Source organism: Protopterus annectens, chromosome 13.part0, assembly GCF_019279795.1.
Source record: "Protopterus annectens isolate FY-2018-M chromosome 13.part0, PAN1.0, whole genome shotgun sequence".
NCBI classification, from domain to species: Eukaryota; Metazoa; Chordata; order Ceratodontiformes; family Protopteridae; genus Protopterus; species Protopterus annectens.
Window position 1 is genome coordinate 636,293 of NC_056747.1, and position 14,510 is coordinate 650,802.

The window sequence follows — 14,510 nt, forward strand, 5'->3', positions numbered from 1 at the left end:
CCGGGAGGGCCGTCTCAAATAGAGGGAGACCTATCCTCCTCTGGTGAAAAACAGGGCAAACTGTGCCGAGAGGGGGATCTGGAGACCCTCAAGGGAGACTCCAGCAGTTTCGCTGGCAGAGCCAAAGGATGAGATTCGGCCTGCCTTTTAGGTTCATAGGTTTATACTAGGCTGCCCTAAGGCATTTATAAGCCTAGCCCAAATTTTTGTGGCTTACGCCACCCCTTATATGAAAAAAATACTGTGCCCATTAGTTTGTTGTGCCTCTGTCCAGCAGTGACACAGATGATTCCCGGGATAAACCTACGATCTCCCATCCACAGGTCAAGATTTCTCTTGAACAGAGCCAGCGAGGTGCTCTGCCTCACATGGACCGGGATTTTATTCCACAGCATAGGGAGTCAGTGATAAATCTATCCCTCCAGCACATCCTATTTATATCCATGCTAAGTCGCTTGCTCTAGTGGTTTTGGTGGATTTGGATTTTTTGAGGTGGAGCATGTCCATTAATTCCGGGTTGGACATGGCCTTTTATGTCAGGCACATGTCACCTCTGAGCAGACTGCATGCAACTGAATAGAGCTGGAGTTTCTTCAATCTGGCAGCATATGACAGATTTTGGAGTCCCTTTATCCTTTTGGTGAGGAACTTTTGGGGTCTCTCCAATTGCTGCAGATGTAGAGTGCGATACATCCAGAATGGGGCATTGTACTCTATCATTGGTCTGATAAGTGAAGAGTACAGGGGAACAATGACCTCACTAGATCTGGATGTGAATCCCTTCATGATCAGGTGGGCAATGTAGAAGGTCTTTCTAACCACTTTAGCAATGTGAGTGTCAAAAGAAAGGCCACTGTCAACCTGGGTCCCCAGGTCCCTGATGACCTCTTCTGTGCTTAGTGGATTGCCACCTATATGGTAGCTTGGGGTTACCTTGTTTTTCCCGAAGGGTATGACTATACATTTTTTGGCGTTTAACTTCAGGCCATGGCTCTGGCACCAGCTATCTGTTTCCATGAGTCCCTTCTGAAGGATATCCGTGTCCGATGCACTTTCCACTATGGTGCCCAGTTTGCAGTAGTCTGCAAACTTTGTCAGCCAAAGTCCTCCCATGTTGGCCTGTACTGAGTAGATGCCGAATAGGGGGCCAAGGACCGAGCCCTGTGGGACACCACTTGTGACCGGCTTGGAGTCTGACATAGCGCCAGCAACTCTAACCCTGTGGGTTCTGTCCTTAAGCCAGTTTGCAACCCATCTTGTGACATATGGGTTTACATTTAAGCTGGTAAGTTTTTCTACAATACCCGAGTGGGGTATTGTGTCGAAGGCCTTTGCAAGGTCAAGGTAGGCTGTATGGACTGCCTTTCCCTCAATGGCCTTGGCGACTGTTACGAAGAAGTCGACCAAGTTCAAAAGGCATGATCTTCCCTAGACGAAGCCAAACTGGGTCGGGTCCAATGTCTGCAAGTCCCCTATATCTTTGTTTATGAGCTCCATTATGATCCTCTCCATAGCTTTGCAGACTAGACTTGTTAAGCTTATGGGGCGGTAATTATCAGGGTCCATAGAGGAACCGCCTTTGAGGAGTGGGACCACAGTTGCCGTACACCACTCCTTGGGCACATATCCTGTGGTAAGGCTGAGATTAAACAGCTGCCTTGTGTGGGTTTAATTCCTCATTTAGCTCATGTAGCACACAGCTGGGGACACCATCCCATCCCACTAATGCAGTGTTTTTAGCTTTAGAGCAGCTTTCACCTGTGCATTTGAGATGTCTGGGAGGCTACACTCTGCTGGGATAGTTCTCTCCTTTAGGGGGGAGAGGGGGTGAATTGTGGGACTTTTCCCCTTCGAAGAGGCACAAGGATAAGGAAGGACGAGGCACTAGTTTCCCCAGAGCTCAAACCAGATGAGGGAGGTTGAGTCCCGGGTAGAGCTAAGGGGATAGACTGCACCGAAGCCCAAACTGGAGGAAGAAGCAGACTCCTGGGGGAGCTTTCCCACCAGGATCAGCTTGTTCTTCCTATCCTGAAGTGCCCAGGGGTTAAAAGCCACGCAGATCTGGCAGGCCTCTTGACAAATGGGCTGCCCCCAGGCACAAAAACGCACCGAGTGTGGCCATCAGCTGGAGAAAGCTTGTGGCAACTCAGTACATTTAGAAAAAATGGCCTTAGGCCCTTCAGACATCATTCACACACCCAAACACGAGGGGGAGGGGAGTGAAGATAAGCTAGTAATTAATTTCACAGAAAAGGGACCAAAAACTAGCACAAGCAGAAAAGGGAACACATGACAACTTTGATTGAAAAAAGTTGGTTTAAAACCAGCAATGATCTCACCCAGCCAGGAGCTCTTCACAAGGAAGCTTCTTCAGCCGCGGCAAAAAACGATCTGAGGTAATGTGATTGGTAGTAGGGGATTATGGGTAGGAGGAGGAGCTAGGAGCTTGGATCTTGGAAAGCTGCCAGATCTGACACCCACAGGTTGCAGATCAAATGAACTACTTCAGATACTAGGTTTCTCATTACCACCAAGACTTCAGATAACAGTGCACACCATCTTAACTTCCAAGTCAATTGTCCTGCCTTAGAACCTCTTAGAGCTCACACCAAAAACATACAAGCAGATAAACTATAAAAAGCCTGATTTTTATAAACACAAATACTCTAAATGCCCAGTCTAGACAGGGTGGTATGGCCACAGATGTGCAACACCATGGCAGATTATGCAAGACTAAACTTTACCTAACCTAGTATAAAATGGGTTTAGCCATAATTAACTTGTACAGGTAATAGCCAAATCCATTTTTATATATTTTTTAAAAATTTACCCAATAGACTATTGCATTGCACAATACTGATGGCCATACTACTGCATTTGTTATTCAACAAGCTTTGGCGTTTAACAGCAAGTAGGCCATGTGACTAGAAGTAAAGATGGTTGTGCACTTTATCTGATGAAGTCTTGGGTAACCAGGATGAAAGCTTGCACATGCACAAGGTGGTTTTAGCTATTTTTCTCTAAACTGTTTGGAGTGGTGGTCTCTTTTCCTAGGTTTGTTGCTATGTTTTTCCCTTGCCCACCTGCTGCCTAGGATTCTCCATTTATCAAGTACAGTTTAATACATTGCTTGTGTATTCTTCACACTTCATTCAGGGACACTAGAGGAGTTTGCTCACTATTCAGTATCTAGTCATGCTTAAACATCTGTGGTGGCTTTAACACCACTCCACAAGAGGCCGGCCAAGATTATTTCACCACCAATCATCTTTCAGGTAAGGAAGGCTGGCTCTGTAGGCTTATGTGCTAGCTGGTTCACCTCCCCATACTGAGAAAAACCCAAAACTATTTCCCCACATCCTGTGTGGAATTGGGAACTGGTCATTTGGCAATATTTTAGCCAGACGTGAAGATTTTTGCAGCACAGCAATGTAATGGTGTCTGCAGAGATTCACTTTGTTTTTATAAAAGAGGATAGTCTTCACACTGCCTTGAGAAACATGAGCACACTGTTGGGTACCCAGCAGCCCCTGTAGCTACCAGCCAGTGAGGATTCTGTACTTAACTCTGGTGTAATACAACAGCAAAGTACTATTCTTTAATGCCATATGGCTGATGTACTGTATATAGCGCACAGTAAATTTAATCAGACAGTCCTATTAGTAATTAAACCAAGTAGTGTTCTCACCATTTTAAATACTCGTAATAGAATTGCACGTTTGCTATAGAGATACACTGCTTACATGGTTTCCTGTGTAAAGTGGAGTCATTTTAACAAAAACTGACCAGGCCTGGTGGTGAAGTAGTTTGTGGTTACACTGGAGTTATTTCTACTACTACTATGGACCTTTAGTGCCCATCTGCCGGTTTTTAGCCTTAGTCACTTTAGGATGCCCATTTCCATAAAAAGCAACTCAATCTCATTTTTTAGACTCTAGACACAAAGTATTGGTATGCAAGTAAACTTGATGCAGACTGAATGGATCACTGCTGCAGCCTTAGCTATACAGGTTACATCTGCAAGGATATACAACAGCCAGTTTCCAAAGCTTCAGGGTACCTTCCTTGCATCCTGTCAGCTCAGAGTGGAGCTGACTAAAGACAAGTTAAAGCACAAAGCCCTTCAGAGCTCTCATGGCAGAGGCTGAGCTCTGGAGAGACCGTGCTACCAAGGAACACATCCCGCCATAAACAAAGGGGGAATGGAGGGAGCAACTACTTACCTCACTGACCATCCTTCTGGTACATTCACCTACCTCAATGACCATCCATCTGGTACATTCTTACCTCAATGACCATCCATCTGGTACATTTACTTACCTTAAGTGACCTGAAGATCTGAAAGATTAAATTCTGTCAAGGTAGTTCCTTATGGACAGCCCATGGAGTGTCCCTTCTCATGTTTAGGGACAAAATGGAAATGGATAGCCTTGCTTAAAATGCCACTTCAGGCTTACTACTTCTCAAAAAGCCCAATCTGGGGAAGATGAGGGGATGTACACAACTGACTCACCATAAAAGCTGGTAACATGCTCTAAGAATTTTATTTACTGGGAAATTCTGACTGGATGCAGGTCCTTTTTTCAGCAGATGCCTGGGGAGAAAAGCTCCACATCATGTACATAGAGATATAAGGTTGTAGCAATAGTAAACATTAGGCTGTTGGCTTTAATAGATGTTTATTAACAGTAAATGTTGCAAGTTTGTTAGCAACAAAGCTGTCAGACAAGATTTTAATATGAAGACAGCTAGCTAATTCCAACTGTGGTTAGTAGTGGTTGTAGTATAGTTAGGTTAAGAGTGAGGTGTCAAAGAGGCAAGGGTGGGGGGTGTTAAGTCTGGATTAGAACAAGGACAAAGCCAATGCAAGCTTAAGTGGAATTTCAGTGTAGTCTTGAAAAGGCTGCTGGAAGGTAGAGTAGTTATAGGAGGGTGTAAGATTGTTAAAGTTTAGAGATGGTACATGAAAATATAGCTTCTCCTGCAGAGTTTTTGGGTTTGATAACAGTCGATTTGTTGCTTGATAGGGGCCTAGTGGAGTAACAAGTTTGGAGAAGGGTTTGATGGGAAGGGATATAAAGGGGTGGTTAAGTTTCAGTGAGGGCGAGTTGATTACAGTGAAGGAGTTGTGGGAGTTCTAGCCAAGAACTGGCAAGTTTACCTGGTTAAAAGCTTGGAGGCAGACAGATGTGCAGTTTCAAACTGAGCAAGTGTTAGCAACTCCGATGCCAAGTCAAGATCACAAAGAGGGGTCAATCTTTAAAGCCTTAAGAAACACCCTTTTCAACACTGAAAAAAGAGAACACATTGAAAGATGATCCATGCTCAGACTTTATTCAAACATTCACTTATTGGCCATTTAAAGGCCATACAAAAACTATAGGACTAGCCAAATGTGCTGGCTACACTGCTTGCACCAACTAGACAATGATTTTCTAGTAGCCAACCTTGCCTCCATTAGTACCTGCTACCAAGTCTTCAGTAAATCTGAGTCAGTTGAAGTCAGAGTGCATCATACACTGATCTTGGTATGATTAGATCCATTGAGAGGAAGCTTGTGCTTAACTGCACCTGCCTGGGCCAGTAGTCAAACTGTTTGGGGATTCCTTCCGAATCCCCACATGGAATGGGTGGAAAAGCATACAGGAAAAATTCCTGTCCAAGCAAAGGCAATGCTTCAGCCTTCCAGGCCTTGTATGGATTCTTTGCTGCGGATTTTAGAGGAAAATATATCTCCAAGGTATTTGCCATCTAGCAAACCCTAAAAACTGGGATTAGAAGAGAAAGGATGCTGGGACCAGAAAGGCTTCAGATACAATGGTACATCATGTGGCGTTTGAGAATCACATGCCATGGCATCCAAAATCCTGAGGTATTCTAGTGCAGTGACTAAAGTCAGAGTGGAAAATCTTAGAAACAGATACTTTGTTTCTTCAAGTGTAAAGCCAACCCAGAACACAATCCTTTATGACCAAGTAAGGACCGTTGAATACCCACTCAGACCACCATCTTACACGCTCTTACCAAAGTGAGACTTATGGAAAGATTGAAAGGTATAAATATGGACAATTGTGGAAACCCTGTGGTGTGCAAGTTATAAATTGGAGCGAGACACTGAGTGGTGCAGCGGACAGTCCCAAGGTAACAAGATGACAATTGCTGAAGACTGGAGAAATAGGGCTGAGAGGAGTCTTAAATCCAGTGTTATCAGGAACTTTAGGAAAGTATCACAATGGAAAGGGACATAGAATGTGACATTTGAACTTGAACTTTCAGCCAGAGAGGCTGAGCCCTAAAGGGGCAATGCTACAAGAACAAATATGGAGGGGCTAATGTAGCAGTGATCATTGAACATGTGTTATGGCAACTAACACCATCTAATGTTTATATTGATTACATTAATTTCTGCTGCAACAGCAATAGCAATATTCACCCTTAATGCTTTGTAAAGCTATGGAGGACCAAGTAGCAGGAGGTAGAATCCAACCCATTCCAAAAAGGGTTAGATGAAGCAAAGGCCCTGGTAGCATGCGTTATACTTTCCCTAATGAAACCTATGTAGGCATGGTGAACAGCCATTTGGCAATTGACAGGTTGTCCCATTTCTTCACTACACAAGAAATTAAATTGATCTGAAAATCTTGGAGATCAATTAGTTCTGTCAAGACAGTGCCAGAGTTGTCCATGGACATTCAGAGTACCCTTTATCCTTCATTTAGGTTCAGAAAAGCAAACAGCTGGATGGATATTTTGACTTACAAAAATTAGCCAGCAATGATGGGCCAAGTCACCATAAGAGCTTGCAAATCTTACTTCTTGCAGGGGTCAGATCAGTAAGCCTTTTCCCCATATTCAGAACCTAAATTTAGCCAAGTTAGCTGGTTAAGCGTTGGCTTCTCTAACAAAATTAAGATGAAGGATGGGCCACTGGTTTACTTGAGGCCTCTTGAAAAAGGTTTTTCAAAGAACGATATTCACTGGTAGACATGCTAAAGTGTCAAAAACTGATACAGGAATAAAAAGGCCATAGCAAAGTAACTTGTTGCAAAACCAGAGAACTAGCCCAATGTGGGTGCTGATTTTGAGACAAAGCAGGAAACTTCTATTTTAGTAGCAGGCTCTGTCCCTATTAATGTATGCTGTACATCCTTAGTAAACGCATCTATATTACATCAAAGCTTTAGTTAAACTGAGTAACTAAAGCTTGATCTTGTAATACAGCTAAAAAGTTTGAACGGCCTATTCAACCAAGGCAAACCCTTCCCTTTGCCGAATTAAAACCAATATGCAATGCCTCACACCCCCTACCTATATATACAAACTCAAGACACCAAATTGGAGAAACAGGCACACTCCACATAACTGCCAAGGGAAGTTTCCCTGGGTTAAACCAGCTTTTCAACGATTCACAAGTTCAAGCTTTATGCCATCAAGTAAAGCTTCAATCTTGTAACAGAACCTAGTAAACAGCATGCCTTAAAAAGGAATCTAGACAAACCAAGCAGTTAATTGAAGCCAATTGGAGTTGGGACATATCAAACACCCCTGTTCCTTAGATTGGATGTGCTTGCACAGAAAGCTTGAGGTAATCGTCCCTAGCCATTTTCAAAAGGACAGGACCAATGGTTGCCCAGAACTGAGTCAGTACAGGGATTTGGGAGGATGCTTTCCTAGTCTTTTGAAGTACCATGGATATTGGTGGAAAGGTTAGAAAAGCATTCAGGAAAATTCTAGTCAAAGGGTAAAGACAGCTATTTTCCAGGTCTTCTTGCACAATCCTTATCAGAATATTGCTCAGACAGGAGGGAAGCAACTGGCAGAGGTCTACCTCCACACAGATCAAATCTTGAACCACCACCTTTAGTTTCCATTTTTGAAATTCTGCTCTGGTTCTGATCAGCTTGTCTACCACACAGCTTTGCTGTGATGGAATGTACGATGCCTGTAGAGATTGTGCTGTACACTCCCAAGCTAAAACTGCTAGTCTGCAAAAACTGGGTACACCCAACTTCTGTACTTGATCTGCCACCGACTGGTATTGTGGCACCTTGGGGAGGTCCCAAGTTGAATGCCTTGATCATGGCAAGCATCTGATTTACATACTTGCATCAGTCCGTGTCCCACACCCTATACTTTTATCCTTCTTGAAACTGAAGGAACATTACTAAGGCATCTGTGGCGAGGGAGAAGGGAATTTCTCCAAATGATTTGTCCAAGTTCAGCACCAAGATTTTGAAAGTGTAAACCTTCCGCACCCACCCACTGCGGAGATGGAAACCTTCCGCACCCACTGCGGAGATGGAAACCTTCCGCACCCACCCACTGCGGAGATGGAAACCTTCCGCACCCACCCACTGCGGAGATGGAAACCTTCCGCACCCACCCACTGCGGAGATGGAAACCTTCCGCACCCACTGCGGAGATGGAAACCTTCCGCACCCACCCACTGCGGAGATGGAAACCTTCCGCACCCACCCACTGCGGAGATGGAAACCTTCCGCACCCACCCACTGCGGAGATGGAAACCTTCCGCACCCACTGCGGAGATGGAAACCTTCCGCACCCACTGCGGAGATGGAAACCTTCCGCACCCACTGCGGAGATGGAAACCTTCCGCACCCACCCACTGCGGAGATGGAAACCTTCCGCACCCACCCTGCGGAGATGGAAACCTTCCGCACCCACTGCAGAGATGGAAACCTTCCGCACCCACTGCGGAGATGGAAACCTTCCGCACCCACCCACTGCGGAGATGGAAACCTTCCGCACCCACTGCGGAGATGGAAACCTTCCGCACCCACCTGCGGAGATGGAAACCTTCCGCACCCACCTGCGGAGATGGAAACCTTCCGCACCCACTGCGGAGATGGAAACCTTCCGCACCCACCCACTGCGGAGATGGAAACCTTCCGCACCCACTGCGGAGATGGAAACCTTCCGCACCCACTGCGGAGATGGAAACCTTCCGCACCCACTGCGGAGATGGAAACCTTCCGCACCCACTGCATTTCATGAGTCTTGCCAGGGGTATCAAGAATCAGCCATGAAACCCAAAATCCAGATGTGCTCCCTCAGCAACAGGTTTGAGTGAAAAATCTTGAGATCTACTTTGTTCAGCAGTGTACAGACATCTCAGAACACAATCCTGTGAGGAGTCATCACAACTGACTCAATGTTCTCTTGGAATCCCAGCTTGTGCAAGATCTCACCCAAGAAAGACTGAAGACACTGAGACTGCAGAGATAATTTGTCTCAATATGGAAAAAAGTAGATACTCTGTATCCAGGTTACCATTTCATTAGGAGAACTTTTCACTTTGCAGACTTCATAGTATAAGCTCATTAAAAACCTAAATAAATGCATTCTCAAACTGGAGCGCATTCAGGAGCAGATTGTATCCAAAATTAAACAGGATAATCTTCTGTAAAATGGTCAGGTTAGAATTCCACTGAACGATAAAGAATTTGACATGACAAGAGTAACTGGTGTTCATTAGCTTCACTGATATTGCTAAAGGCTGCATCTCAAGACAATATGGTGGCGACAACAGCTGCAAGATCTACTATACTGTTAAAGATTTCATTTACATATCATGGCACTGTTAAATTAAAGTCTAAAATGTACATCAGAACCCAAAACTGAACTGCAGAATTTTTAAACATGGTCAGCTGAAGTACAGCAAGCTTGACCAGAAGAACCAGCAAAAATAGGTACAATCTGTGGTACACTTCATCCCTCCCCCACCAGAAACTTACATTTAGAGAAAAAAATAGTAAGAGGAATAAATTCCCCCCCGCCCAACCTGAGAACAAGCCAAACCAAACAGTGTAGAGTACAGTATTAGTCAGGCCTATTTCAACAATTCAAGCAACAATACTAGTTATCTGACATTTACCAATCTCCACAGGTGCCATTTAACTGAGTTACTGCTGTACTGGCCCCCAACTATGAAAGGGCACAGAGCTCTGTTCATAATTGCTTTGCATCAAAGTGCAGATGCCTTAAAGGGCCGACAGTCATTCCTTAATGGGAGTCCAGTAGTGAAGGACACAAGTTCTATCCCCAACACAGAAGCTCAGGTACTCTCCTTCGCCTCCACTGGACGCCCTGTAGAAGTGGTCTTGTTCACAGCACAACCATGCCTTTGGAATCACCATCTATGTAGCAAATATCACTCATTCACTGAAGGCCAACAAGTTCATAACCCCTTCTCTTGCACAAAGGGGATTGGGTGTCCCAACTGCATTAGGCAGTAGTAACCCAGACACTCACTCATAAGTGTACAACTTGTTTACAATGTCTCATCTCAGCCAAAACTGAATAGCACTTATTGTGCCAGTCCTCTTCACTTGGACAGCATTAATGAAACCACCTGACTGAAGACCTGCACTAGCAGCCATTATACCCTTCAGGCTGCAAAGCACATAACACTACCTCTCTGATTCTTGGCTCCATCCAGCCTCTCCATAATCCTCTGGACATTCCAGTTAGGAATCTACTTCCTTAGGGTAGACAAACACTATCTTGGTCTCAACTTTGTCTTTTAGATACATTCCTTCAGCCTCCCTGTAGACTGTGCCAACTTCTAGAGCTACAAGATAGTAAAACTGTTTTAAACAATTTAATGTTACCATGGAGAAAGGGACAGTACGTACTAAAATGGCCACAAATTAGATTACTCAGTAATGAGCGAGATGTTTCATGATGAAAGTGATTTTGACCAAATAAGTTACTCCGATGGGCTTGGAGCTTCGATAATCATACAAATGGTCTGGTTTACCTGGGCTTGGAGCTTGGATAATCATACAAATGGTCTGGTTTACCTGGGCTTGGAGCTTCGATAATCATACAAATTGTCTGGTTTACCTGGGCTTGGAGCTTCGATAATCATACAAATTGTCTGGTTTACCTTAAATCTGCTAGAATGTCAAAGTTTTCACAAGTATTTACCATTAGTTAACTGGCCATAGTTTGCAGACAATGTCTGGTCATTATTTCGACAATAAACTAAAGGAAATTATGGCAAACATCCCAAACATCTTTTTAAAGATAAGTTCCTTTGCAAGCAAGCAGCTTTACTTTGCCCTGGCTCCAGTACCTACAGGACAGATGTTCCAGAAAATATATGAACATAAGCAAGCTGTCATGGCAAACTGGCCAAAAAAGTATGTAGATGCTCAAATGGCAGACTACACGGAACAGTCTGTAGGAAATTATCCACATAACCAAATCACCCAGCCAAAAAATTAACAGGAGGTTTTTTAAATTTAAAAAAAAAAAATGGAGGGCTTGCTATAAAACCACTTGTATATTTCAAACTGCCTTTTGCAGCCTGCACATCATCACCTAAAGTTTAACTGGAAGAAACTTACTGGTGCATTGTTTCAAAAGCATTACACTCTAGCAACTTTAAGAAAAGTTGCAGTATGTAGTCAATTTGATTAGCACCTTCCTCAGGTGCCTGCTTATAGTGATGCACTTGCCAGGTATACAGTCTTGAGACTGCATACAACTTGCACATACTTAAGTGATCAGCACCTCATCACAACAATAACTACTTGTTACTACAGAGTTGGACCTACTAGAGTTACTGCAGGGAGGAGCCAGAGTTGGGACATGCAGGCATGCTTTAATTGTGCAATAAAATGTGAGTGGAGGCAGTTTACCTGTATGTATATTAACAGAGACACATTGAGTGCGGCATGGGGCAAATTGATGCTTTTAGAATGTGTGTGCAAAGTTTGTAGCGTGGTTAAGTGTGGAGGCTGGCATTAACTGAAACTGCAATCTTACACTTGATCCCAAAAAAGTTTGGCTTTGTGAAAACAATACCATGCCTTTTGTAGAAAGCTTCTTTGAAAAGGATGCAGAGGCTGTAGGTACTGCCTATACAGCTGCAAATGGCATATCTTAATGCTACAAAGCCTCAACACAAGCTAAACTTAAAGAAATTGAACCATGAGGCCAGAGACTGCAAACTGACTGGAAGGGTGCAAGAGCTGCATCAGGATGTACGAGTGACCAATGGTACCCCTAGTGCAGGGAACTCCTTTTTAGTCCATTTCATATCTCCAGGCAGAGGACTGCCTAACAAAGTTCACTACCTCAGTTTGAGGTCACCTACCCCTCCCCTTATAAGTATAGATAAGACTAGGGGACCTAGGAACTTTAAACTCCCCCCCTTATTTTGACCATGCTGAAAAGTCATGAAACTTACTTAGCCCATACAATTACCAATGGAAATAAAGGCCTAAACCTGCAATAATGCCCTTAAACCAACACTGATCATGCCAGTTAGAATACAAAGCTCCTGGGATACATTTTACTAAGGATGAAACCCCAAAGTTTCATAGGTTCATGGAAAAGTACTAGGCTATCTACCCTTTGTCATTTTAAGCTTCACCAATTTCCCTTTTTTGTACTTTAACCAATACCATTTGGTTAGACTGGAGGCTTGCTTCCCATGCTCAACTACATTTCACCTCAGATGAGAGCCTGGGCCTGCTGTCCATGCTAGATTACATTTCACCCCCGATGGACACCTGGGATCACTTACCATGTTCAATTATATTTTACCCCAGATGAGAACAGGGCTCATACTAGATACTTTGCTTTATCCTATGAATGGCACCCCACATTTAGGATCTGCCTCTGTCCATTAGTACAGGAGTAAATTGTTTCCTCATGCATATTCAAATTGTACCCAAATATGGGCAGGGATTAGCTGTTCTAGAGCAGTGGCATCCTCTGCAAGATATACCAATCCTTCCAAACTGTTCCAATTAGGTTTTCAGAAGTTTAGACCTAGACAGCATTTTTAATGCCATTTGACTTGATGTGCAGTAAATCCATTATCGGGTCCCAATAATGGCACACTGGTCATTTCTTACAAGTCTGTAGGATACCAAGAGATACTTAAGTTGGTCCACATAGAACATGTTTAGGCCTAGTGTCCTTTGCAACTGGAATGTCCATAGACATGACAAGAATCACAGGCTTCAAGTCCCTAAGCTAACGGAGGCTGAAAGGGACCTTCATTAAGGTGCCTATGTTTTTGGAGCTTTCCACCTTGCTTACCACACCAAAAGCAACACTTACTTTGCAACTCAATACCTCAACAAATACAAGGACCCAAGTGGCAGGTTTTAGCCAGGACCTCAAACCTCGGGAATAAAAACTTCCTGCATGTTAAGCAGGACACAACCTAGGTGACTGGTAAGTTGCCCACAACTTGTTTCTTAAATTAAATGGTACAGCCTCTCTTGATAAAGGTACTGCCAGAGGGAGACCACTAGTAAGAGGAATGGTCGCAAAATAGCCTTTTACAGATTAGAAAATACTCTGTTCATGAATACAAACAGAACCAGATACCTTTGTGTCAGAGCAGCCAGTGGATTTCACAGGAAGAATACTAGTGTACAAATGGGAGAGGTGGTGCTTCAGTGTTTGATGGTGTCTGCACAGCTGTTGTGCAAGATAGGCGATGGCAGTGTCCCCATACAACACATGCCATATATGTGCAGTCTGTCAACTAGGTCTAAGGGATAGCCCCCTGGTAGGGAGGTGATTTACCCCCCTCCCAATTCAAATATTTACTGACAGCTTATTTAGGCAGTGTGGATGTTGAGTGGTATGTGGGTGCAGTGTAGGGTTGTCTGTGCATATGCACCCATTGTGTGGTACTGGTAAGCAGTACAGCTAAGCAGGTATGCTCAGTTTCCAATAAGAAATTGAATACTATGCACCAGTCCCCATTTTTATGGCTTTGGATAAACAACTTTTAAAATATGTACTCCTGGCCTAAAAATTACAGCAACATTTAAGGTTCAAAGAAATAACAGGTCCATTACTTTTCAGTAAGCCATGCAGTTCAAATTTTATGGAAAGGCTGTTGGTCCAGATGACATACCTGTGGAAGCATGGAGGTGTTTAGGTGAAATGGCAGTGGAGTTTGATTGTTTAATGAAATCTTGGAAAGGAAGAGGATGCCTGAGGAATGGAGAAGTGTTTTGGTACGGATTTAAGAATAAGGGTGATGTGCAGAGCTGTAGTAACTACAGAGGGATTAAATTGATCAGTCACAGCATGAAGTTATGGGAAAGAGTAGTGGAAGCTAGGTTAAGAAGGGAGGTGATTAGTGATCAGCAGTATGGTTTCAGGCCAGGAAAGAGCACTACAGATGCAAGGTTTGCTTCAAGAGTGTTGAAGTACAGAGAATGTCAAGAGTTTCATGGAGTCTGGATTTAGAGAAAGAATATGACAGGGTGCCTAGAGGAGTTGGTATTTATGAGGAAGTCGGGAGTGTCAGAGAAGTATGCAAGTGGTACAGGATATGTACGAGGGTAGTGTGACAGCGGTGAGATCTATGGTGGGAGTAACTAAGAGTTTAAGGTGGAGGTGGGATTACATAAAGGTTCAGCTCCGAGCCCCTTATTTGTAATGGTGATGGACAGGTTGACAGACTAGATCAGACAGGAGTGCCTGTGGACTATGATGTTTGCAGATGACAT

At 43.8% G+C, this 14,510-nt stretch overlaps 1 protein-coding gene across 1 annotated transcript in view; it reads right to left on the reverse strand.

Annotated features, from left to right (window-relative positions):
• LOC122788422 (perilipin-3-like) overlaps window positions 1-14,510 on the reverse strand; it is a 415,257-nt gene that overhangs the window by 384,475 nt on the left and 16,272 nt on the right. The gene's annotated exons all lie outside the window — the stretch shown is intronic.